Raw genomic sequence first — 27,741 nt, 5'->3', positions numbered from 1 at the left:
AGCTTCTGTTGCTAGGACTGGAATTTGCTACTCAAACATTTTGAATTATAAGCATTCCACATGAAAGGCCTCGTCACCTCTGGTAAACCATAGGAATATTATTCATGTTTCTTTGATGTATATTTCAGCTTAGCTTATCATATTGTAGTGTATACTACTAATGAACGTTCAATATCGACTGCGAGAATCACGAGTACTCTGTTATTTAACATTCAATGATGCATTGACTCGAACTTGAATATTTTTATGCCATGTCAAGTTTCTTTCGCCTATTCTAAATAACAAAATCATTTGAAAAAAATCAATAATTTAATTTTGAGATATTCAGTCATCAGTTTCTTAATTAAAATGTTACATAGCATGAAATTAGATTAATCATGATTTTTAGAGAAATACCTGATATCTATCGACTTCAGTAAGATTTGAACTGTAAACGTAAGGTGACGAATGTAACTGCCCTTCTGCATTTAATATCACGCTCTATTGCCTCTGGAACCTAACTTCCTTCAATTTCAAGAAAATTAGAAATTAAATCAATAATACTTATAAATTATATAATTAGAAAATAATCTAAAATACAATTTTCTATATTTGCAGCTCCAGAATTTAGGAAATACTGCTGCAACGTAATACAGCTAAACTAAAGGAGATCTGATATTAAAGAGGATATACATCAGAATGTTGTATTTGATCGTTGATGTGTTTTGTCAATATTAATTAGAAAATAGTCAATAGTAGAAAAAAATTTTTGTAGCCGTGACGTAGGCAGAGACTTTAATTACTTTGCCTGAAACAAAAACTTGCATGGATATATCATACGAGAACTCGACCTAATCATCCTAATTCATATATTTTAAACATATTACTGGGTGCGTTACGTTTTGTAAAATAGTTTATAAGAGCATTTTAGAAGATCAAACATAATAAACAGTACATATGTAATTACCATGGGGATATCATAGTTCATAAATTTAGCAACAAATAATCACATGATAATAATAGGTGATAATTATCCAATTACTATGCATAAACAAATGACCTGCAATTTAGATATTTTCAAACGATTTCATTTCTTGGTGGCACAAATTACTCTACAATTAAATGATTTTATTAACACTTGAAAACCATAAACAAGAAACCTCTAATTCTTAACTTAATTCTTAACCTCTAATTCTTAACTTAATTCTTAACTTATAATATATAATTCATGTGTTCATGTAATTGCTTTTGGATTTCATTTATTTTATTCATTTCTCTATATTTCATCACTTGCATTTCCCTTGGTTTCAAAATATACAATTTACACCCAAGCCCAGTTAGATATGTGGCAAATAAACACTGTGTATATTGTAACGTTTGTAATGAAATACATTTTGGGAGTGTAAATTCCCTACTAAAAAGCCTTTCTTTGTATTCACTTGGTTAGTCATAATTAGAACCGTCACTTCCATCTGCCAAGGCCTCACCATGAGAAATACTGAGTGGACATATTTGAAAACAAGTTTGATTGGTTGTTAGCAGAAAAAAAAGAAAGCGTTTATACAATGGTAACTTTTGAGTCAGACCGTTGATGTAAATGACTAAATGATGTGATGAATCACAGAGCCTTATCTCTTACAATACAAGATATTGTATGACGATATATTCGTGTAAGGTCTTACACATGTGTCTCTATTATACAGATTTGTGTGTGTGTGTCTGTGTGAGTGAGAGTATGTATATGAGTATGTTACATATGTGTGCACATTAGTGTGCAACACAATATAATATAATATAATATAATATAACATAATATATATATATATATATATATATATATATATATATGTGTGTGCGTGAATGTGCTTGTTTGTTTGAATACAGAAGTAATATGTATATACTTACAGTACTATGAAATAGTCCATTTAACATACTGAGATTCGTGAGTGTCGCTGATGAAATAACTGATTTCTCTATTATTGTACAATTGCAAAGTAACATGACTACCTGAGCATCAGGTATACGAAGGACTTATGAAATAGAAAATATAGAAAAAGCATAAAAAAGAAGATGTGCAATAGTAATATATAAATGAGTTGTGAAGAATCTAATATAGAGCAGTTAAGTTTAGTTAGATGCATTGCACTGGTACGTTTTGCTATATAATATATGCTATGTATATAATAGTTATGAGTTTAAAAAGTAACCGATGTTTAAGCATTAAATCTTGATAAATTACAAAAGTTTTACCAAAACATTTTCGATATTTAATCATTACCAGATTAGTCATTGATGAAATCAATCATATTATCACGTATGCTATTTACGGTAGAGGCAAATTAAGGTATTCATCACAAATTCTCAAGTCATGTGCATTGATCTCCCTTAGAAAATGTGTTTTTTTAAATATTCTAATACATCCCTTTACATTTAATGCAGGTGTTTTTCATAACAAATAAAGGATGACATCTGTGTCCATCTTGAATTGAAGTGCACTTTGCATTATAGAAAATTCACAGCAAAAGTAATGGCAATTCTAACATCCGAATACACCAGCGAAATGTATGTGATTATATTCTATATCAGGGTTGTCAACCATACGGCCTGCGTGCCCCGGTTCGCGACATGACTTTGAAATGTATAAAAATTATATTAAATATTTACTTAATATTCTTTTCTATTCTAGGCACAAGGCACGAAATTTCGGGGGAGGGGACCAGTCGATTAGAATGACCCCGGTACGCAAATGATACTTAATATATATACCCCGAAAGGATGAAAGGTAAAGTCGACCTCGGCGGAAATCGACTTTGCCTTTCATCCTTTCGGGGTCCGTAAATTAGGTACCAGCTGCGTACTGGAATTGATCTAACCTACAGGCCCCCTTCCCAAAACTTTCGGGCCTTGTGCGTAGATTATAAAAGAATATTTACTTAATATTTTGAATGTTGTTTGTTTTAGTATGACTTATGCTAGTGTCAATGAGTCAATTGCTAATAAAAAAATACCTTAAATTATTTAATGTTTCAATGTTAATTTGGAATGTATGTATATATATATATTTCTATTTAATTCAATGACTAACGTGTTTCCTTTTCTAGATCAGCATTTCGCTCTGTTTTACCTTACCCAATTGTCTTTTTAAAAAAGGAGACAAATCGCTACATTGTAGATTATTTCAAGAAACGTGTTCCTTTTCCTACTTATTCGTGGAGGTGAATGGGAAACCTTGTGCTTGGTATGGTCGCAGCAGGTTTCTCGAAGAATATAAAATTCGGTGCTACTATGAGACTCATGATGCCAACAAATAGTTGCTTGCAAAGACAAATGAAAAGAGAGAAGCTAAATAAATTCTTAGCAGATCTGAAGAAACAATAGTCTACTTCAATCCAAAGCCGAGATATTAGTCAGGAAAATACTGAAAATAAATGATACAAAACTAATAAAGGTGTTTTTAAATGTTTTTTAATTTTTTCTTTTTAATGTATAGAGTCTATCCCTTTACAAGGCAAATTGAGAACTCAGTCTTCTTTAAAAGTTCTCACTTTCACTTGTTCAAAGTTTTGCCAAAAAAGCAAGAAAAAAGTGTTCTTTAAACATAAACATTTTCAAAACGTATTTTTTACACTAAAACAAAGGGAATATTTTGAAATTACTATGTATAGATTCTTATGCCATGATTTTATTGGTCCGGCCCGTTTGAGTTCTGTATATGATGAAAAATGAATTTTTCTCAAGTACTTTAAAATGTTGTCTATATATTTGTGCATGCATGTGAGTTTGTGTATGTTTGTATATGCGTGTGTATGTGTGTGTCTGTATGAGCGTGCTTTTCCTGTGTCACTGTTGAGCGCATGAATACCCGTAATATATCTGCATATTTATAATGGTGAGTGCATGGAAATACTGCAATTTTCTAATTTATATTGTTCTCAGTATCTTGCAAAATATCTGTAAAACCCATTAAAACAGGTTTTAAGCATTAAAAGAAAATTGCTAATGATAAAAGAAATGTGTAATTCAAAATACAACGTTATTTCCAGATTTCTTTCTATTCATTTATTTTTGTGGAGCCTACAATTTCATTCACTTCGTCAAGTTTTGGAGGTTTTTAGGCGCGTGAAACTACAAAACTTCCCTCTGAACGTGATATCAGTCAATTGCAAAATTACGGCAACGCTGCTGCCGTTACTCATTTTCAGCAGTATGAACTAAGGAAACGTTTTTTTGTTCTTTAAATTCCTCTTATTGATATTAGCAGATTTTTTTTATATGGAAAAAAGAGACAACTGGAAAGTCCTCTCTATCTGTGAGCCGTTCGAATGATGTAAAACGGATGTATGGAAGTGGCGCTGTCGAGTTTATATTTAAGTGGTGAGGGTAATTTCCATAATATTTTCAAGCGATCTATGTATATTTTTAGGTATGTGAATAAACATTTGTTTCATACCGCAATCAAAACTTCTAGAAAATAGTTCAGGATATTACGCTTATTGTAGTGGAGTTCAGTTTTATTACAGTGAGCATTGATTAAAATATGAAAAGAAATTAAACAATGATAACAGGACCGAGAAAAGATCCGCAAACCAGAAACCTAGTCTGAAGATATTAGTAATTGTTCAAGACACAATATGCATTCCACATATCCAAAACGCGTTAGATATTACTCAGCAATTTAATATAACTTGTATATATGCATGAAAAACATGAACACTTTGCTACATCCTCTTCTTATATATAATAGCTAAAACAAATTATTCAGTATAAAATTCAAGTTACGAAAAAAAGTGGGAATAATGTTGTTGTATTATCCTGAGGCAGTTCTAAAGTCGGAAATGTATGATCAAAAATGATTATATAGCCGTAGCAACCCAATCGTTTGAAATATAGGTATTTCATTATTATTTAATATCACCTCGTCTTCCAATGCCAATGTCATTTGATGTAGATTTGAATCACAAACAGAGACGGCCACACACACACTCTCACACACACACACAAACACACACACACAAACACACACATATATGTCTATCTGATATTCTCTCTCTCTCTCTCTCTCTCTCTCTCTATATATATATATATATATATATATATATAGAATGTATAGATTTTGCGTGTGTGCGCGTGTATGTGGGCATAAGTTTATGTATGTATATATATATATATATATATATATACGAATGTATAGATTTTGCGTGTGTGCGCGTGTATGTGGGCATATGTTTATGTATGTGTGTATATATATATATATATATGTGTGTGTGTGTGTGTGTGTGTGTGTGTATGTATGTGTGTGTATACATAAATAAATATATACATATATACATACACAATGGGAGTGAGAGCCGGTCGAATGATCTCATAGAGATTTCTTCGTTGGTTCTTGAGAGTAACAAATTGAGTATATGTAGAGGGTGTATGGCTGAATATATACGAACACTCAAAACTGAGTAAAGATTACCATGAAAATCCGACGTAGATTTGTCAGCATATTATTAAACGTTTGTTTCATACCGAGTTCAAACGGTCTACAAACTAAGCCTGATGAATTCAATTTTAGAGGTTCAACATATCTCACGAATTGAGGTAGGATTTAGTATTATTATAATGAACATTGATTAAGAAGTGAAAGAAGATCAAACTAGTGCATATTTCATTAAATGTGTAGTATATTTTATTTTGTTTATGACCTAAGATCTTTTAATTGTGTATATATACGTATGTACTAGCATGTCTGTTTGTGTATGCGTGTGCATTGTGTGTGAAAATATCTATTTGTACGTGTTCGTTATAATTCGTTTATAAATGATTCGCTTTTTCTTTAGTAGTGAAGGCCAAACAAAATCAAAACAATACGTAATTACAAGAAAACAAAAAGATCAACTTGTCAATTATAGAAGACTTAATGTCAATCTTAAAGAAAATGAATACACACCCACATTTCTCTCACTCTCGCTCTCTCTCTCTCTCTCTCACACACACACATGCACACACACACACACACATACACACAACCACACACAAAATCATGCACACACTCATGCATGAAAATACATACATAGCTATACTTACATAGACACTAAAACACGTACGCACGTAGTAAGTGTATGTAAGCGATACAGATTTTTTCTTACTATACAACTAAGTTCTTTATATGACGCTATAAAGCGGTTTATAATTTTCCAGATGTCATCTGACCGGTTTGGTCAGCTTTGACAACCTGACCAATTAAACAAACAAAAGGAGCACAAATTACTAGCAATACCACCGCCACCACCGTTCAAACATCAGGACACTTACTTCTGTGACTACTACGGACCATAATGGGAATGAAAATGTTAATGTCGGCTAATAGTAATCATATCTTCATATTGGTTCTGTATCTCGTATGTTCAGAAGAGGGTTAATATCACTGTAACGATCTGTTGCCAACTATCACTCAGACTGCGGGAATGATAAGTATTCTATCCATCATCGAACATTAACATGTAATGTGGACGCCTGCAACGTTTTGACTCACAGCGGTAAACATTATAATTGGATGGTTTTAATGTTTCAAATCACACGTTCGACTGTCTTTTGGTATTCTTATGGCAAGGACACTGACACTTTGACTTCTGAGTTCAAATTGAGCATAGGTCGAATTTGGCCTTCATCCATTTAAGTTTGATATGATAGTACTAGTTGAGTAGTGAGGTCAATATAATCGACTACTCCAATATTCAAATCGATTACTCTTACGATAATATAGAAAAGCAGTAATCATAGCCCTTTATATATCCTCTCAAACTAGAACGTGTTCTTAAAACAGTGATGTGGCTCGAATACTTTAATTGTACTAAAGCGGGCTCACAAGGGTCTTATACTAGATGACATTATACTGGTTAACAGATTATGTCTACCACCGTATATGAATTCTACTCCCAACGAATTAAGTCCCACTGTTATATCGCTAAAACGCCATCAACATGGAAAACAAGACCTTTTTATACAATTGCAATAACAGATACAATTTCGGGGTCTTTTCGGTTTGAAAGACAGTTTTTAACAAAATTTCTAGGTAACTATAAAATTTCAAACTTCGTATACTGGTAGAATGTGTTTATTAAACATCTTTTTCTCTTGGCTTTATTGAGAAAATTCTATAGTTTGTAAGATATTTGTTGTTTTTTCTTCAATTTCTGCAATTTCAACCAATCAAATACATCTATTGAGGTAAAAAAAAAACATTCTGTGCCGTATATCCCTCGTTTAAGAAACAGATTGAGTTTATTTTCATTTGTGAAGAAAACAAGATACCCTTCCCCCACCCCTAACCCTAAAACAGATTGAAATGCAATAGATCGATACAAGGGTCATAATCATGGGTGACAATTTCATATGACACCGCTAGAAAACCTGCCGTTCAAACCGAAGAGATCCCAATTTTGCACTATTTTGCTTAAATCATACCAGTAAAAGCATTTACAAATTTTGATACCCGGCTGTGATGAAAGGCTGCATATATATGGTTGAATTAATGTTCTTATATTCAGAAAGTACAAGAGGGGGCTTCAATATTTTGAATCATGATGTTAGAAAATAGCAGCGAGATAATGTTATATTAAGGGATATACTATTTAAAAAGAAATAAGATGGGTTAATTATTGCATGCAGCAGTTTCATCGAATATTTCTGTATTCCTTGAAAGTAAAGAATAGGTTAATACCTGACGAAGATGACATGGTAAAATATGACAAGCAACATCCATGTACTCGGATTTTGAAACCATGATTAAGGACTGCACACAGCACGCATGTCTTGCAAACAACTTGCACCAGTCAAAAGCTCCGTATACTGGAAGCCAATATGGGGTCATCAGGAGATAATGCGCGCCGTTTCGGGGCCTACCTCTCGACGGCATCAATGCGCACCGGCCCCCTCACTGATATGAGGCCCCGCCTGTTAGATCAGCTGATTATGAAGATAAATAAGCGCGTATGTGTACACACACACACGCACGCACATACAGACATACACATATATGAGCTATCGACTGGAAGAAGTAATTGAGTAACTGGGTCAAATGGAATCGAATGCGTCTTACGTAATATGCCGAAAGTCCTGTAGCCGTCCGCTGTACTTTTTCATCAAGTACATACGGCTGTTAAATAGAAAATTGTCACCCTAATGGAGGAAGCTAACGGAAGCCGGGATCGCAAAGAGGATAAGATATAGTTGAAGTAGAGATGGAATCGTTAAAAAAAAAAAATGCAGTGGTCAACTAGACAATTACGTCAGCGAGAGAGAGATGACTTTCATTTTGTTATCAACGTACTCAAATTATTGTAGCCGCTGCTTTATACTATGATATTATCAATGTTTATGTGGTGTCAAGAAGTCTGCAGCTGACGCAGCAATTGCTGTGATAGGAATTCCTTAAGATATATAAATATGAGTAATAAAAGTTAGTATGCATAAAAAAGAGAGGAGTGGAAAGACGGACAAATGAGAAATAAAGAGAAGAAAAATTGAAGTGCGTCTGGCAGGTTACTAGTATATAATTTACGAAGAATATCGGTGTATAAATACAACTATATGTAACCAAATATGCATATATATATATATATATATATATATATATACATATATATATAGGCACAAATACAGTCTTAGATATAGAAACTATCAAGCATACGAATATATATATATAGTCAATAATAATAAAGGTATAATTAACTAATTAATTAGTAATTAATACTTTTACCAAGCAGTGTTCAGTATGTAAAAGGACCATTTACGGTAAATTTAAACATTACTTTTTATAATTAGGGTTCAGCAAAAATATTTGCTTTACCACATACCAAACTTTTAGAAATAGCAGCCAAAATTTTTAGCTATTTCTTCTACTATAAGAAGAGTCTCCCAGACAATGTATACTCAAACACATACTGGGAATTAATTAATGGAAGTGGCAGAAATAATAATCGTACCCCAAAAAACTGAAATCGGACAAATGAACGAATTTACATATATAGTTATGGACTTACAAATGCATACGCAGAAAAATACACGCTCCCGTGCACACAGATACAAAGGCACTCAGACACACACACACACACACGCATATATATATATATATATAATATATTATATATATATATATATATATATATCACATCTCGTGTTCCACATCTCCTTTTTTTAAATATATATATATATATATATATATATATATATAAAATATTATTAGAGACAAAACCACTATTTTGCAAAACAAACAGGAAAGACTTAATCAATACATAAAATTTTAATAAATAGTCAAAAAAACCGCACTACAATTGTTTCTTGTATTGATCGACAATATTCAGGTGGACATCCAATCTAAAATATCAATATTTTAAAATATAAAAATAATAATTTAAAAATAATTAAAGTATGAACGAAAAATATAAATATATAATCCATATATAACCTATATATAATCCATATATAATCAATATATAAACAATATATAAACTAAAATAAACCTATCACCATTAAATATAAAATATAAAATATAAAATATAAAATATAAAATATAAACAAAACAAAAATATAATAATATAATAATAAACTATATATACACCCATACACATATACCTAATTATATAACCATATCTAACTACATACACTAAATCACACCCCTATATATATATCCCAATACATACACATAAAAACGTCTAGGCAACTATAAATAAATAACATAGCTAAATACTTCACACAATACTTATTCATACTCCCCCACACACACATACAACCCACATTCACGCTCTAGAAAACGGACATCACTTAAATTATGAACGGAGAAATGGAATAAATGGAATTAAAAATTATATTCACTTGGTAAAACGAACACTACTTAAAAATTATGAATGAAACAATGCATAAAACAACAGACATCGCAAATAGACACAAATTACTACGAATTCCTCAACAAACCTACCATGATAAACCAAAACTCATAAAAACATATAATGATAAAATCTCCCTTTACTAAACTCTATAACATACCTATATAGCAATCCCCCTAACCTAAACATTCACAGACAAATACACACACGCAAAACCCACAACACCCACGACATATACAAATACCCACACACTTACACATACCTATACATACATATAAACCTCACACATACTCAAAAACCCACTCAACCCCACACAGACAAATAAACACATATTATGAATGGATTCTTTTATAAAACTACCATAAGCTAAAGCTCACAAAACATAATGATAAAACCTCCCTTTACTAAACACTATAACATACTTATATAGCAATCCCTTTAACCTATACATTCACACACAATACACACACGTAAACCACACACCCATAACAAATACAAACATCCACCCCACTCACACACACCCACAAGTACATATAAGCCCCATGTGTAAGTGGTGTGGGTATTTGTATATGTCGTGGGTGTGTGGTTTACGTGTGTGTATTTGTGTGTGAATGTTTAGGTTAGGGGGATTGCTATATAGGTATGTTATAGAGTTTAGTAAAGGGAGATTTTATCATTATATGTTTTTATGAGTTTTGGTTTATCATGGTAGGTTTGTTGAGGAATTCGTAGTAATTTGTGTCTATTTGCGATGTCTGTTGTTTTATTGCATTGTTTCATTCATAATTTTTAAGTAGTGTTCGTTTTACCAAGTGAATATAATTTTTAATTCCATTTATTCCATTTCTCCGTTCATATTTTAAGTGATGTCCGTTTTCTAGAGCGTGAATGTGGGTTGTATGTGTGTGTGTGTGGAGTATGAATAAGTATTGTGTTGAAGTATTTAGCTATTTATTTATTTATAGTTGCCTAGACGTTTTTATGTGTATGTATAGGGATTATATATAGGGGTGTGATTTAGTGTATGTAGTTAGATATGGTTATATTAATTAGGTATATGTGTATGGGTGTATATATAGTTATTATTATATTATTATTATTTTTTTTGTTTTGTTATATTTATATTTTATATTTTATATTTTATATTTAATTGTTGATAGGTTTATTTTAGTTTATATATTGTTTATATATTGATTATATATGGATTATATATAGGTTTATATGGATTATATATTTATATTTTTTCGTTCATACTTTAATTATTTTAAAATTATTATTTTTATATTTTAAAATATTGATATTTTAGATTGGAAGTCCACCTGAAGATTGTCGATCAAGACAAGAAACAATCGTAGTTGCGGTTTTTTTGACTATTTATTAAAATTTTATGTATTGATTAAGTCTGTCCTTGTTTGTTTTGCAAAATAGTGGTTTTGTCTCTAATAATATTTTATAATATTTTACTATAAAATTGGATTTAATCCTAAATCTGATTTTTTCCCTGTAATTTGGATTTATTCCCTAATATTATTATATATATATATATATAATATATATATATATATATATATAATATATATATATATATACACGTGTTTTGAAGGCATATGCAAATATTGAAACACGAAATTATATAGGTATCAAGATTTAGGCAAAGAACATGATAATCAGTGGAGCTGGAATGTAACCGAAGTGATAATTTAGTCGTCAAGAGCGAAATTACAGTAACGGAACTAAAATTGTCAGGTCCCCTCATAGCCAAAATTCTTCTGTCGTAAGCTCACATAATTTTCCACGCTTACTCATATACAGCGTTGTACATGTGATAACGAATGACCTCAACGAGGAGTGTCATAATATGGAAACATCTCCAGAGTTGCCTTGTCTAATTATCTGAAAATTTAAAGTTGCCATCGTATTTAGTTCCTATTACCTTCAACTCGCCTTGAAATTTATTCTAATTAACTGATTCTCTGTTGCTTGATAATATATCTTTGCCCTTTACATGTTTATACATACTTTGGTGAGTCATAATTAGCACTTCTGCAATATTAATTTAATACTTATATTTTAAAATTACATTACATGTTTTTTGCTATTTGATAGGAATCATATCTGTTAAGTGTTCTCAGTTTTATTTCAGCTTAAACAAGAAGCTGTGGACAGTAGAAAAGTATATGTCTATTATAAATATGCATGTTTGGTATACTAAATTATGATGAAATATCCACATGCGCACTTGAAAATAATTCGTAATTATCTCATCCAGTGAATAAGCTTGACCAGTGAACCTGCTAGGAAGAACTAACAAATCCCTGTATAAGACCTACTTTGAAACGACATATATACAGTTCTCCTAGAATAAACCGTCATCTCTTATATGGTGTAAGCATCTCATAATGAAATGTATTATGCTATGGCTAATTCTTTCATGTGTCAGTGTACTTGTGAGCGTACTTTCTCATTCCCTTCACAGTTGCTCCAGTGAAATATCCAGGATTTGAGTTCTGGAATGATTAAGAGCTGCGTCAGTGACTGATAGGTATTCATTTTATATTGCATGGTGTTGAAACATGAAATGACATGCTTTATTTTTGAGACTAAAGCGTCGCATTCAAGCAGGAATTGAACAAATTAGGTTTCTAACTTGAACGCATAAACTACTAAGCTACTCATCTGCATAAAATATTCCTCTATTTAGTATAATCAATGTATTTTTGGACAAAATGAACACGTTTCATAATAGACCCGCTTTATCAGAGTAGACGGGAAGCTAAACAACTACTACAAAATAATAATCCAACAAATTAAAACGCCCACCAATATTTATTTACTTACAAAGAAAGCCATTTTGTTAATATGTCTATAACTGCCTTGACGAGCCACTCAGCAGTAAGTCTTTGCAAGTATAACAGAACAATTGTAGTATATCAACAGTTTTCTGATGATATTTTTCCTGTCGATATTAGACGCATTGTTAATATTTCTGTTTACATTTACTCATATTTTTGGTGTTAGTTTCCATAATGTTGTTCTATTTTCAATATATTTTCTCAAATAACTCCATACTTATTTCCTAGGCATTAAACAGCATGATGCGATAATTTATTATCTATATAGATTTATCACTATCGGATGAGACTTATTATCGAAAGCTAAGTTGAAAATGATCTATTAATGATTAGTATGAAAAGTAAAAGATGAAATATCTTTTGATTTCAGAATCGTTTGTTACTATCAAACAACTCCATGCATAAAAGCATAATAATCTTCCCGTGCACACGCTAATACAGCAACATATTATATACATTCAGATTCTATGCCATTGTCTCTCTCTCTCTCTCACATAAACGTACTCACTTTCACGCGAGCAAGCACACATAAGAATATATTTATGTATACATATGTGTGTGCGTGTGTGTGTTTTCGCGTGTCTGTGTCTGTGAGCGTGCGCGTATCTGTTAGCATACGAGTATGTTTATACAGGCAAATACTTAGATTGCATATCTAAAATATTCACATAGTGAATCAATGAATGATCAGAATTCAGTAGTTCCCCCTCGTGCGATTGTATATTTATATTTATGTTATAATTCCAGTCAATCGTCATATAGTTATTTGTGCAATCCTATGAGACTTTATTCCAGCTGAATTGACATTTTTATACAAAGTTTAAAGTAATATAATAGCATCGTTGAAGGTGTTTATAAGCCATTTAAGAAACACACAAAAACCGTTAGATTCAATTCCACATTTAAATTTAATTTCTCAAAATATTTTCGTCGCTTTGAGACCACGACCTGTTCACTGACAAAACTCCGTGCTGCATCTGAGAAAGTAACAGTTAGTTCATGATATATATGTACGTACGTATGTATGTGTGCATGTATGTATGTATGTATGTATGTATGTATGTATGTACGTATGTATGTATGTATGTATGTATGTATGTGTGTATGTATTTATGTATTTATGTATGTGCATAAAATACGAATATTCGATAAATGAATGCACGTACGGTAAGATATTAAGCGATGCCGTTAAAAAGTCAAAACCCATAAACTATTGGCACATAGAAATTTGCTCACGCAATATAATTAATTGTAGCCATTTCAACTGTTAAACCTTACCGATTAACCCAGGTTCATCAGGTTGTGTGTGTGTGTGTGTGTGCGTTTGTATGTGTGTGTGTGCGCGCGCGTGTGTGTGCGTGTGTGTGTGTTGCGAATTCGCTTGTGTTTTGTGTATTTGGTTTGCAAGATTCATGATGTGAAGTCGTATTTTGAAACAAATCCTCTGTTTGGTGACGGTCAATACGCGATTAATAATATTAACACATGTACTGATTCAATATCACTTATTTAATGTTAATTAATTCTTTCAATATCTTTTAACAAGCCAGCTAATCTGCAGTTTGTTTAATGAGCTGGTTAAATAATCAATCGTCTCTTTGTTAGCCAAAGAACTTTCTTCGCTAATTACGTCCTCTTCAATCACAAACCCTCTTTCTTCAAGATCTGCCTTAAGTCTGAGAATTAGTCTTATGGCTACGTGTATGAATGCCTGTATGTGTGTATTTATGTGTTTGCAAACAAGAGAAAATGGGAGAGATAATAAATGAACAGTATGTGTTTCTGTGTACAGTTGTGTGCACAAACCAGCGAGACTGTGTGTGTGTATGTGTGTGTGTGCGCGCGCGCGCGTACATTAAGCATTCTTGACCTTATTAAGTATTCAGCCTTTAGTTCGAGGTCACTTTGGTCCCAGATCCGCTATGATTCGCATATAATCCCCTTAAGATTTATGGGTGTAGTTCCTTATGTAGGAAGAATGGAAATGTGAGAAGGGTGTGTATGTGGGGGGTGCATGTGTGGGGGGATGCGTGTGTGGGGGATGTATGTGTGTATGTGTGTGTGTGTGCATCTGCGAATGTGTGAGAGTGCGCGCGTGACTGTGTGCTCTCCTGTGAGTATACGGGCGGTTGAGTCGGCTCTTTTAATAAGTGCATATGTTTGCATGAGTGTGTCTAATGGTGCGAGTGTTTGCTTGCATAAGTGCATTCAGGTATGTATGAGTGTGGACCTGCGAATAATGTTGGTGTGACTGTGTGAACGTTTGCGTGTGCCCGATGTTATGTGTCTGTATGTGTTTCTGCGTACGTGAGCGTGTGTGTTTGTGAATATGTGTGTGTGTGTACTTGTGTATACCTGATGTACGTGTACGTGTGTAGATGTGTGCAGTGGTGTAATGGAATTGTTCATAACTACACAGGCGTAGCTGTGTAATTGGCTGCATTGTAAGAAGCTCGCTTACCCATGTTTCGGGATTCAGTTCCCCTACGCTGCTCCTCGAACTGACTAACTGATAGATCTTCGAGTAGATTTGGTAGATGGAAACTGAAGGGAGCCCGGCGTATATATATATATATATATATATATATATATATATATATATATATATATATAATATATATATATATATATATTATATATATATATATATATATATAATATATATATATATATATATATATATATATATAGTATATATATATATATATATAATATATATATATATATATATATATATATAAAATATTATTCGAGACAAAACGACTATTTTGCAAAACAAACAAGGAAAGACTTAATTAATACATAAAATTTTAATAAATAGTCAAAAAAACCGCCACTACAATCGTTTCTTGTCTTGATCGACAATCTTCAGGTGGACTTCCAATAATTCAGTGTGCCCGATATATATATGTATATATATATATGTATATATATATAGAGAGAGAGGTATGTGTATATATATATGTGTGTGTGTACCGTTGGCGATCTTTTTCCTCTGTCTTCCCTTCTCTGGATCTTTCCTTCTCTTATGTTTCCGACGAAGAACTCCGCTCGAAACGTTCAACCCTCCTTCTTTCCTTATTTCCTGAGCATCCAATAATACTATATTTGCTCCACGTCCTCGCGTTGTTGTGTTTTTTTGTGCTTATATATATATTAATGTGCGCGTACGTTTGTATTGGTGTCTGTCAGACACCACCGATTGAAAACCGGTGTTCGTATGTTTACGTTCCCGCGATCTGACTACTAAAACCGTTCAACGCGATGCCCCAACATGACCGCAATCAAATGTCTAAAACAAGTAAAAGATAAAAAAATAACTACAAGTATATATTTAAATAGAGTTTCTTGTAACTTGGCTTCATTCTATTCCTATCTTACCTGTACGTACCCAAACCTACTTGCATGGACGTGCGTACGTGCATAGGTGCTTATGATAGTGTATTGGAGTTGTACATATTTACAAGTATGTATTTATATGCATTTCTTTGAATCAAGCTGTCGTTCTGACCCTATCTTATACATAATCGTCTATTACACCATGATAATGCTCACTTCTTCACACGTTTCCACATGTATATTTCATGGGTCACATCGAACTTCTACGACCTGCTATGTATATTTTCTATCTAATACTCGTAATGTCTCATTTATTAGATTAGAGTCACGTACCTTTCGAAGCGGCGGATTCCTCTGGCGTATAGGCAAGCTGTTGATGACGATTCTTTTCACCATTCCGACATGATGATCTTTGGAATAATGAGAAGGTACAGACGGCCTTGTATGTTTCTTTACTGCCCACAAGGTTCTAAATATAGAGGGGACAAACAAGGACAGACAAACGGTTTAAGCGGACTCCAGTGCGAAACTGGTACTTTATTTATCGACCGCGAAAGGATGAAAGGCAAAGTCGACCCCGGCGGAATTTGAACTCAGAACGTAACGGCAGACGAAATACCGCTAAGCATTTCACCCGGCGTGCTAACGATTCTGCCAGCTCGGCCTTGTAATTATACAACAGACAGTGTCCATTTAGTCTTTCCCCTAAACTCCTAGAAGTTTTCCCAAAGTATGTTGTATTTCTATTCTTACTATAACATTCCATACACTTTATGCTGCAAACCACCTTCCACTTCTCATATTTAATACTGTGTTTAAAGGTGTATACAATGCAGTTGTAATGAGGCTATGTGACATCCCGCTCACACACGCGTGCATGTACACGCGTATATGCACACATGCACGCACACACCTACGGTACTGACCCGTTCCTCCACCTATCGTCACATAAGGAACAAAACTTATAAATCTTGCTGGAATGAAGACTAATGCCAATAGATCTAAGACCGAAATGATCTCGAACAAAAAGCCGAACGCTAAAATACTTCACGGATGGTTAATGCATACACACAGACATACATAGAGGAAGTCACCCGGCTATACAAATACAGACACACCAGACAAATGCGCACGCAATTGAATACATGCACACATACACACAAAGCCTTTGTTTATTCTCACACTTGCCTTTTCTTGTACGCACACATATATTTCCTTGCACACGTACAGGCATATATGCTCATGGGTATAAGACAAATTCGCGGTCAGACTCAAGGCAGTCATTGGAGAGTGGTGTGGATATCATTGATGAGTTCACGAATAACGACAAAATGACTGACTAAAAAACAGACAATAGATTATATAACCTGCACATTACACGGGCGATCGATTATTTAGCAAGCTGGATATTTAACCAATTGACTAACATTAAATAAGTGATATTGTACTTGTGCTTGTTTCATCATTTTTGGTGTAATGACATTCCTAAGTCACAACAATACATACATATATGTACCTATTTCTTTTTCTTTACTACTAAACTCAGAGAGGACAAACAAGGACAGGCAAACGGATTAAGTCGATTACATCGACCCCAGTGCGTAACTGGTACTTAACTTATCGACCCCGAAGGGATGAAAGGCAAAGTCAACCTCGGCGAAATTTGAACTCAGACGGTAACGGCATACAAAATACGGCTACGCATTTCGCCCGGCGTGCTAACGTTTCTGCCAGCTCGCCACCTTACCATCATCATCATCTTGATCATCATAATCATCATCATAATTAACATCGTTTAACGTCTGCCTTCCATGCTAGCGTGGTTGAGACGGTTTCACAAGACCCGACCAGAAGAAGCCTGCACCAGACTTCTGTGACTGTTTTGGAAAGACTTTTACAGCTGGAGCCCTTTCGAACACCAACCACTTTGCAGTGAGGACTTTGTGCTTTTGAGTGGTACCTGCACTGATAAATTCAACAAGTACCTGCTAGAGAAAAAAAAAACTTTCTAGAGGGAAAGGGGCCTTGGAGAAGGTCATCCTGTGGCAGATGAGGAACATTTATAGGGAGACAAACACAGAAACTGGTGTCTTTCTGTGGAGGAAGTACAAGGTTACCCGGCTGGAGAGAGAGACTGAGGTACGGAGAGAGATGGGGGATGAAGACAGAAACAGGTACGCTACTGCAAAGAAAATGCATGGTTACCCAACCTGAGAGAAGTGCAGGAGAAGGAGAGAGAGAGAGAGAATGAGAGGCAGCAGAATAAAGATGATGGCAAAATGCCGGGCATGCTCACAAAATATAAAGCGAATGGTTAAGTGAAGTAAGAGACCTATATAGATAGTGGATAGTGCCAGGGCATACCCTTGAGGATCGAACGCCATAATATATGTAGCAGGATATTGCGAAGGAGACGGCAGTGAGTGGCGAAGACCTAGGTATGTAAAGCGTCGTGGGTGGGGTACCGGATCGCAATGAAACAGAGGTATGTAAAGCATCGGGGGGGGGGGTACCGGATCGCAATGATACAGAGGAATAGGGCCGTGAAGACAAAACTGAGGAGTGACAGCTAGCAATAGTATATGGAGGATATGTGAAGAAGAGAAGGGATATGGAGATTTAGATTGGTTTCTTGGAATACGGGGAATGAAAAGTTTTCGTGTTACGTGTGGGTAGGACACAAAGGTCGGGGGCTAGTGGAGGGCAATGATACAATGGCACAGGGCCAAGAGGACAGGATTGGGGTGTAGGAGGGAAGCGTGGAGCTTACTTTCCTACATATTGAGCAGTGTCATTAACCTGAGCGCATATAAAGGGTAAACTTGGTGAAGAGCTCCCTCGGTCAGGAATAACCAAGGGATTGCGCCTAGAAAATACCCATCCCAAGCACAATTTATACACACACACACACACGCACATATATATATATATACACAAATATATATATACGACGGGCTTCTTTTAGTTTTCGTCTCCCAATTCCACTCAGAATTGGTCGTCCCGTGGCAATAGTAGAAGACAGCTGCCCAAGGTGCCACGCAGTGGTACTGAACCCGGAATTATGTGGTTGGTAAGCAGCCACTCCTATACAGAGCATTACTGAAGTACGATTACGAACTCCCGTTTAAATAGTTCAATAATTATTGTCTGAAAATATATCAAATAATTTCTTCGAATTAATCAGCATAGGTTTTAATCTTTTGATATCCAGTCATTTGCTCCGAGATATAACATTATCGATTGAAATAGAAAAATATTGATTTTACTATCTTGAGAATATCTTTCGTTGCGTTATCTTCTCCTTTTGCTTCTTTATTGCACAACAGTGGCGTTAATAGTTCATAATTGTATGTGAGCTTCTTGGAAATTAGAATCTGTCACCGTCCATGCTTTCCAATGAACGAATTTTATTTCATGGTTTATTATAGACTAAATATTTATACGCGTATTGTTTTAATTACTTATCTTGCAGAGAATGGGAAGCTGTTATGATAAATTTCCAGAGCGTCAACTATAGGAGCCAATGTTTTCATACCAGGACATCTGGCACTTGCAATAAATTATACTCTTCGAAAGTTTCCATGAAATATACTTAGCATCTAATTCATTTGTAGCTCCGAGGTTATGACAAAATACACTCTCCAAGATGCCATGTTGTGAGATTTAAACCGAAACAATGAAGACATTCTTTTTATCACGACAGTTAAGTGTAATTCGGTGAAATTGTTGGTGGTAGTGGTGATGTTGATGGTGGCGTTACGTATATGACGGAAGTGAATACTTTGTAATAATGTTATTGTTTTTCATCCATATGTTAGCTTTCGATGATTAGACATGTCAATGGCGTTTCATTTATTCACAGCTGGTGCCTTCCTTTATTTTTCCCCGAAAGTTCATTGTTCAATGCGCTCTATTGTGTGATGAAGATGATAATAATTGAAGGAGAAATTTAAGCTACCCACATTAGCTCCAGCCAAAACATAATGAAGTAATTGTTATTCCCTTGAAGAGTGTTACTTTACACAAGGATTAATTCATATACAGTTAGTCTCTATATGTGCATGACTCACATCAATTTCGTCGATCTATACAGATAAACATACACCACTTAGAGATTCACTCATTTAGGGGAAAAAAAGGTTGGTCGCGACTAGAATGCTTACTTGCAACTAAATAAACGTATAATGATCTATAGTTGCTTCTCTATAGGGTCTCTTGATTCAGTGAAGTTCATGAGGTTTTCTTTTATATTTTAATGTTTTAGAGTGTGCCAATTTAAGAGATCGATGTTTTTACTTCCATTATCAGCTTGAAATCTCTGATTAGAAATAATTAGTCACTTTCATAAAAAGTTTAATGTTCAAAGTATTATTGTATTTGATGTAAAGTTAAATGAATCATGTAATGTCTGCTGCCAAAAGTCATTCAATGGTGATTGAACAAAGAGTCAAGTCCTGAATATTCAGATGCAAAATAACGTTCAACTAAAAAACGTAAAATATTTATTGTTTTCCTAATACATCCTTGGTTCAAATCCCACCAATATCATTGCAAAATTGTTATTTCTCAATTATTTAAAACCTCCTTCATTAACTTCCAGAATATACCATACATCATGCTATAACATACCATACATCATGCTACTTCATTATTATATCGTAGAATATAATAGAAAATTATGCATGATATATACAATATATTACATATCGTAATACATGCTACGCTATAGGTAACGGGAGGAAAGACTTGTAATAGTATGAATCTAAAGAATGCAGATATTAGGTTAATCCGGTCTCCACCTTTAAGTTGGTGTGAAGATGAGGGTCCGGTTTTGCTAATGGTTGTATACGCTTTATTTTTTGCGAGCTGCACCTGCCAACATTATTACCCGTCCCCAGAAACTACTGCTGGACCTGAAATACATGCCTTCCCCGTGTAGTTTTCTGTTTCGTTGTAATCTCTGTAAATCTGCTGTTAATATAAAAATATCGATATATTTATACATGAATGTTCATAGTCTGAATATCTTCTGTCTTTGTCTTTCTCTATTTACAAATAAATATCGCTTTATTCTTTTACTCTTTTACTTGTTTCAGTCATTTGACTGCGGCCATGCTGGTGCACCGCCTTTAATCGAGCAACTCGACCCCAGGACTTATTCTTTTGTAAGCCCAGTACTTATTCTATCGATCTCTTTTGCCGAACCGCTAAGTAACGGGGACATAAACACACCAGCATCGATTGTCAAGCAATGCTAGGGGGACAAACACACACACACAAACACACACACACAAACACACATATATACGACGGGCTTCTTTCAGTTCAGTTTCCGTCAACCAAATTCACTCACAAGGCTTTGGTCGGCCCGAGGCTATAGTAGAAGACACTTGCCCAAGGTGCCACGCAGTGGGACTGAACCCGGAACCATGTGGTTGGTAAGCAAGCTACTTACCACACAGCCACTCCTGCACCTGTCTAAGTATATTTTATATAGTTTACCATAGTTGTCTTATTTTTTCATTATTTCGATATATGTACAAATGCATATGTAAGGCACAGACATATGTATGTGTTTGTGTTTCCTTCATGACGAGTATCTGAATTATTAACTCACCCATTCGTTACATTAGCATCTAAATTGCAGAATATTACTGAAGGACGCGTATCCTTAAAGCTAATTTCAGAAGAATCAATGTATCTCAATATTAGACCGTTCAAAGGCGGCGAGCTGCCTGGATTGTTAGTACACCGGGCGAAATACTTAGTGGTATTACGAGTGCTGCTACGTAACTGAGTTCAAAATCCCCCGTGATCAACTTTATCTTTCATCATTTCAAAGCCGATAAATTAAGTACTAGTGAAGTACTGCGGTCGATGAAATCGACTTACCCCCTCCCTCAAAATGTCAGGCCTTGTGCCTACAGTAGAAAAGATTATTTTAATGCGGCCAGCTGGCAGAAGCATTAGTATGAAAGTGACTAATTATTTATAATCAGAGATTTCAATCTGATAATGGAAGAAAAACATCGATCTCTTAAATTGGCACGCTCTAAATACTTAGCGATATTTCATCTGGGTTTACGTTCTGAGTTCAAATTCCGCCGGAGTCGACTTTGCTTTTCATCATTTCAGTGTCGATAAATTGAATACCAGTTACGTACTGGAGTCGATCTAATCGACTGGCCCCCTTCTCAACATTTTCGGGCCTTGTGCCTAAAGTAGAAAAGAATATTTGGCCGTTCACTACTCATATATATATATATATATATATTTATATATATATATATATATATATATATATATATATATATATATAGCAATTGCAGCGTGGAAGGTGTTTATAAGCCATTTAAGAAACACAGAAAACCGTTAGATTCACTTCAACATTTAAATTTAATTTGTCAAAATATTTTCGTCGCTTTGACACCGCGACCTGTTCACTGACAAAGCTTCGTGCTGCATCTCAAAGCGACGGAAATATTTTGACAAATTAAATTTAAATGTTGAAGTGAATCTAACGGTTTTCTGTGTTTCTTAAATGGCTTATAAACACCGTCCACGCTGCAATTGTTTTCGTTCCAGCACACGATCTCAGAGCAAGTCACTTGCTATGCAAGTACATCTCCGTAATATATATATATTTCTTGCTAATAGGGAAAGAATCGGTTTCTAACTTTAGATCCAAGGCATCTTCACTGGAATTTTTGTATGTATGTATGTATACACATATCCATATCCAGTTATTTCATTACTTTAGTTTATTTTTGTTTAGTGTATTTCTTCACGTCACATGGTCAGCTATGATTCAGAATCTCATTTGATGGAAGACGCTATAGCTCTGACAGGATATTTGTTTCATAGGCTCCGATTTTATATAATATTTGGGTAACGGCAAGATGTGAGTAGATGCAGATTTCGCTGAGAGCTATTCCTAAGTAGAAATGAAAATTCTCAATGATATCCTGGTGTTGTAGTCTATCAAATTGAAATGAGCAATGTGTTATGCACTGCAATACAAATCTCACAAACTCGCAGCAACGATGTTTAAGAGAGCAATTTCTGGAACTAAACATAGTTGTTTTTCTGTACAATTTGCAGTAGCTTCTTAGTTTAACGAAAGCAGCGGCTGGTTTCTGGGAGCGTCATCCATACGTATGAACTGGTTTCTCGATGAGTCGTCTAGAAGGTGATAGTACTGCTATCCCTTTGAAGCGCGATTCGAACCTTTAGAAATAAAACATGTTTTACATTTGTTTTCATCATGACACGGAAAGTAAGCTTATATATGTTATATGATCGAAAATGAAGTTACATAAATAATGGGCCTTCGAAAGACAAATAGCACTAATTATTCTTATTAATAATACCTGGCTACATATGTAGCTGCATGATTTTTAGCTCTTTCTCCAGATTGTGAGTCGATAATTTTTTGACAATTTCACCTCTTTTAGATGCAGGTATAGTCTCGTTACGTTAACATGTATGTGCTCGTCACATTAAGTAAAATGATACTTTAAATTCCCCTTAGTTTTACTATGGTACATATCATCTACGAAATTTTCTTTCATAAGTGTTGTACCAATGCTTTTCCATTATGATTGCATAAGGTAATATGAATTCAAGTGAGAATTTAAATTATATTCCTTTGTTCAGGAAATCACTTACCTTCTAACAACATTTTCTTTTATGATTATTCTCACATTATACAACATTTCATCTATATAAGGGTATTGGGAATTTAGATTTTCTAAGCAGAAATATAATTAAAGTCCCTTTGCTTCTGTTTTGATTCCGATGAGGATGAGATACTATAACATGATGAAACTAACATGTATCTGTTTACTACGAATCATGTTAAGCTTCCATATTTATATGATTTGACAGGGTATATTTGTGATAAAATGCTACACAAAAGATTGTAAGCATCCTCGAAAGTAGAATTTTGCCAAACCCCAAAGATATAAAAATTTTAATGGTACAAAGATATATGTTTCTTTCTATGGGCATTTTTATTTTAAACGAAATGGAAAGAGATGAAGAGGTGAATTTAAGACAAGAAATGCATTATTTGTAAATAATAATTTATTTCTGTGATAGTAAGACTTAATCGGGATACGTACAACCGTATATTTAGTAACGTGGAGGCACGTGGCTTAGTGGTTAAGGTATCAGCATCTTGATAGTAAGATTGTGGTTTCCATTCCTGGACCGGGCGACGCGTTTTGTTCTGCAGCAAAACACGTCATTTCACGCTGCTCCAGTTCTCTCAGCTGGCAAAAATGAGTAACGCTGCGATGGATTGGCGTCCCATCCAGCTGGGGAACATATACGCCATATAAATCTGGAAACCGGGCCCATGAGCCTGGCTAGGCTTTAAAAGGGCGCATTTATTTTTTATATTATAATTAGTAAAGAAGGGTTGCATGAATTCATAAATGAATACATTCTCGATCTTTTGGTATAAACGATTTAGAGGAATCGAAATAATCGACGACACGGATTTTTCTTGACGGTGGATTTAAAGGTACTATTTATGCTAAGGAATTACTCTGAAAGTTTAATCGAATATTGTTTAATAAATGGCTTCTTACCTGGAATACAATTGTCTGACTTTAACTATATGGGAAACCTACTATATGCTGTTATTGAATTAAATATTAAATTAAATATGAGAAACCTACTATATGTTAATATTAAATTCGCGCTTAGTAGCGGTTGTGAATTTGTATTTATTTACTATTGCTTCCTTTTTGACCAACATATATTCTTTCACTTTGTTTTCACACAAATTTTACAGCTTTTAAATTTGGGTTTTAGATAGAGTGATGTCTATTCCTTTCTTGAACAAAGAGCTACTGTGTATGTGTGGATAAAAGACAAAGGTGGAGAATTCCGTTCTCCTCTTAGTGTTGCTTAGTAGGTGCTTACCATTTGCTGTCTAGCAGTTATTTCAACAAATAGAAAATGTCAATCACTTTGCGTTTATAATACCCTGTAAGCCTTTTAAATGATTATATATAAATATGTGTGTGTGTCTGTGAGTCTGTGTGTGAGTGTGTGCATGTTACCGTGCATGCATGTATGTATATTGAAACAGAAATAAGTGAATAAATTAATAAATAAATAAAGGAAGAATGTAAATAAATAAATAAATAAAGAGAATACCATGGTACTTGTAAACATTTTTATCGATATTAAAGTGACTTTTGTTATTCTGCGAGTCATATGCTTTAGAACATCACTGATGCAAAGAATGATATACTGAACAACATCCACCTATTTTCTCTCTACCGATAAGTTTTGGCAACTTCGATGTAGTAGTAACAAATATTGACTTCATAGAATCTGTCAATATACGACAATGGCTAAAATGATAAACTTACAACCATTATACCAAACCGGGAAAGAGAGGTAGCAGCTGAACTTTTGCAAATGCATTTATTTATTTATATATATATATATTTATTTGTTTATTTATTTATTTATGCATTTTCCTTACAAAGAGTCAATTTTCACATAAAAATATGCCTACTATATAAAATCATGTCACACGTCGAATAGTATTTTTTGCAATAAATTTTGCAAGATCACTCTAACTGAAATCCCATATATGTATTTATCGATATATTTAAGAGAAAAAAATGGACGCCTTGTTGACTCTCACGAGACAACGTTTTAAAGGCAACATGACAAGAATGCTTTAGTTTGTGAAATGTTATTACTGGATTATTTTGTTTCCTTGCTTAGTGCACTCTTAATCTTATATGTTTACTATCGCAGGCAATGGAACGACACATTTAAGTATATTTTTTCAGTTGTTGTTCCTTTACAATCTAATGTTTATTTCTTTACGAATAAATGTGATTTAGCTAATGCTTTTTTATGTTTTACTGTTGAATAGGATGACTTATCATTTTTTGATTTGTTTTCTTCCTATTAAGAATTCAAAATGTTTTCCAACGGGGAAAATAAAAAACGCAGTTATTGTTAATAGAAAAGCATTTAGATTTCGTATTTGTAGCAGATCAATATGGATTACTTTGCAGGATTCTTAATGCCTTTAGTTGTTATGTGAAGTGCGTCGTTGCAAAGGAGAGGATTTTAGGCAATATACGAGAAAAATCAAAGAATTAATCATTATCCATTTCCACATTTAACAGACATTTCATTATAAGTGCATAAAATAATGGATGCTATAACAATAATTATTTTTTACAGACGACTTGTTGAAAATATCACAAGAATCATATACAAATCATTCAAATTACTTACTCATGGCAATTAAGCATCTAAGAAAAATTGTTAAATATGTTTTGATACAATTCTAGAATTTCATTGCTGTTGTTATCGCTTTTTTGTTGTTGCTCTTAGTGTTTAACCCCAGAGTTGAAAGTCAAAGGCTCTCCAGACATGTAGGAGATCTACGTGTATATAAAACAAAAATGTGGGATAATAGCAGGGCTTGGCTGCTATATCTATATACACAGGTGGTGTTGCTCTTAAGACGTTCATTTCGACTAGTGTACTTTCGAGTCCAATATCACTGTATCGCAGCTTCTGAAAGTGTGGTATAAGGCGAGCGCCCTCCATCACAGCCTCGGATTTCCATGAAAACAAAACGCAGCGAAACTTGTATAAGCAAATGGAAAATGTGTGGACACCAATGAAGTAGACCGCTCTTTTTCATAGACGGTAGATATAATTTTTTTTGCAACAGCATCCAACATTTAAATACCACCAGTGTGACAAAGACTTAATGCATCACCTACTTGTTAAACTATACCACGTGACCCATGAGGGCACTAAGTGTATTCTTTTTATTTCAACCATTCAGGTCAGGTCTTTGTCCTAAGAATCACTATTTCCCTGAAACTGAAAAATATCAAGAAAAGCTTTTTCTCATTTAAGTATGACATGAACAGTCGAAATTATAGTGACTTCTATCATTTAAACAAACGATATTGTTCGGGAAGGAATAAGCAATTGATTATTACAAATAAGATGCGAATAAAAGTAAAGACCATGATAATACCCATTTCATTTATAAATATTTGAACTCGATGCATTCGCTAATATAATCCTTCAATCAATATTTTCCATCTTTCAATATAATTCATTAAGCACCAGAGTTGTATGATATATAACTGGTATTTAAACAACATATACAAGATCTAATAACAGTCATTGGAGTATCGCCTAGAAGGCCTTATTTTATTCGTTCTAACGCTCTGTCTTTCGTCTTACAAGAATAGACAAAATAATTTACCGATAATCTACTCAATTCGACAATTTTTTCGTCTCTTCCGCCCTCTCAGTTGGTTTCATTTCACAGTAACAAAGTTGGTGGTAAATTCATCACCACGTTTTTCTAGGAAGTACTGAAGTAGGTAATAAAATTTCTTGGTATGGAATGACTTAGATATTGCTGGAACTAACTAAGCATTGGCCAATAAACAAAAATGTAGTTATCGGTAATAAATAACTTATTTTTGATATTCCCCAGTTCTGTTATAATCTTATATTTGAAATGCTTGAAGAAAGAAACTGTAAAATTTAGTGATGTATTGTAAGAGATATTACTATAATTCTTAGAACAACACGCTTCATGTGTTTTGCATCGGCGTTGTATGATTTGAGTGCATTTCCCTCCGATCACCATTTATTTTTCAAGAGTTGATGAAACTGAAGTGAGA

This window comes from Octopus sinensis, linkage group LG3 (genome assembly GCF_006345805.1).
Source record: "Octopus sinensis linkage group LG3, ASM634580v1, whole genome shotgun sequence".
Classification (NCBI taxonomy): domain Eukaryota; kingdom Metazoa; phylum Mollusca; class Cephalopoda; order Octopoda; family Octopodidae; genus Octopus; species Octopus sinensis.
This window is presented reverse-complemented; position numbering follows the sequence as displayed.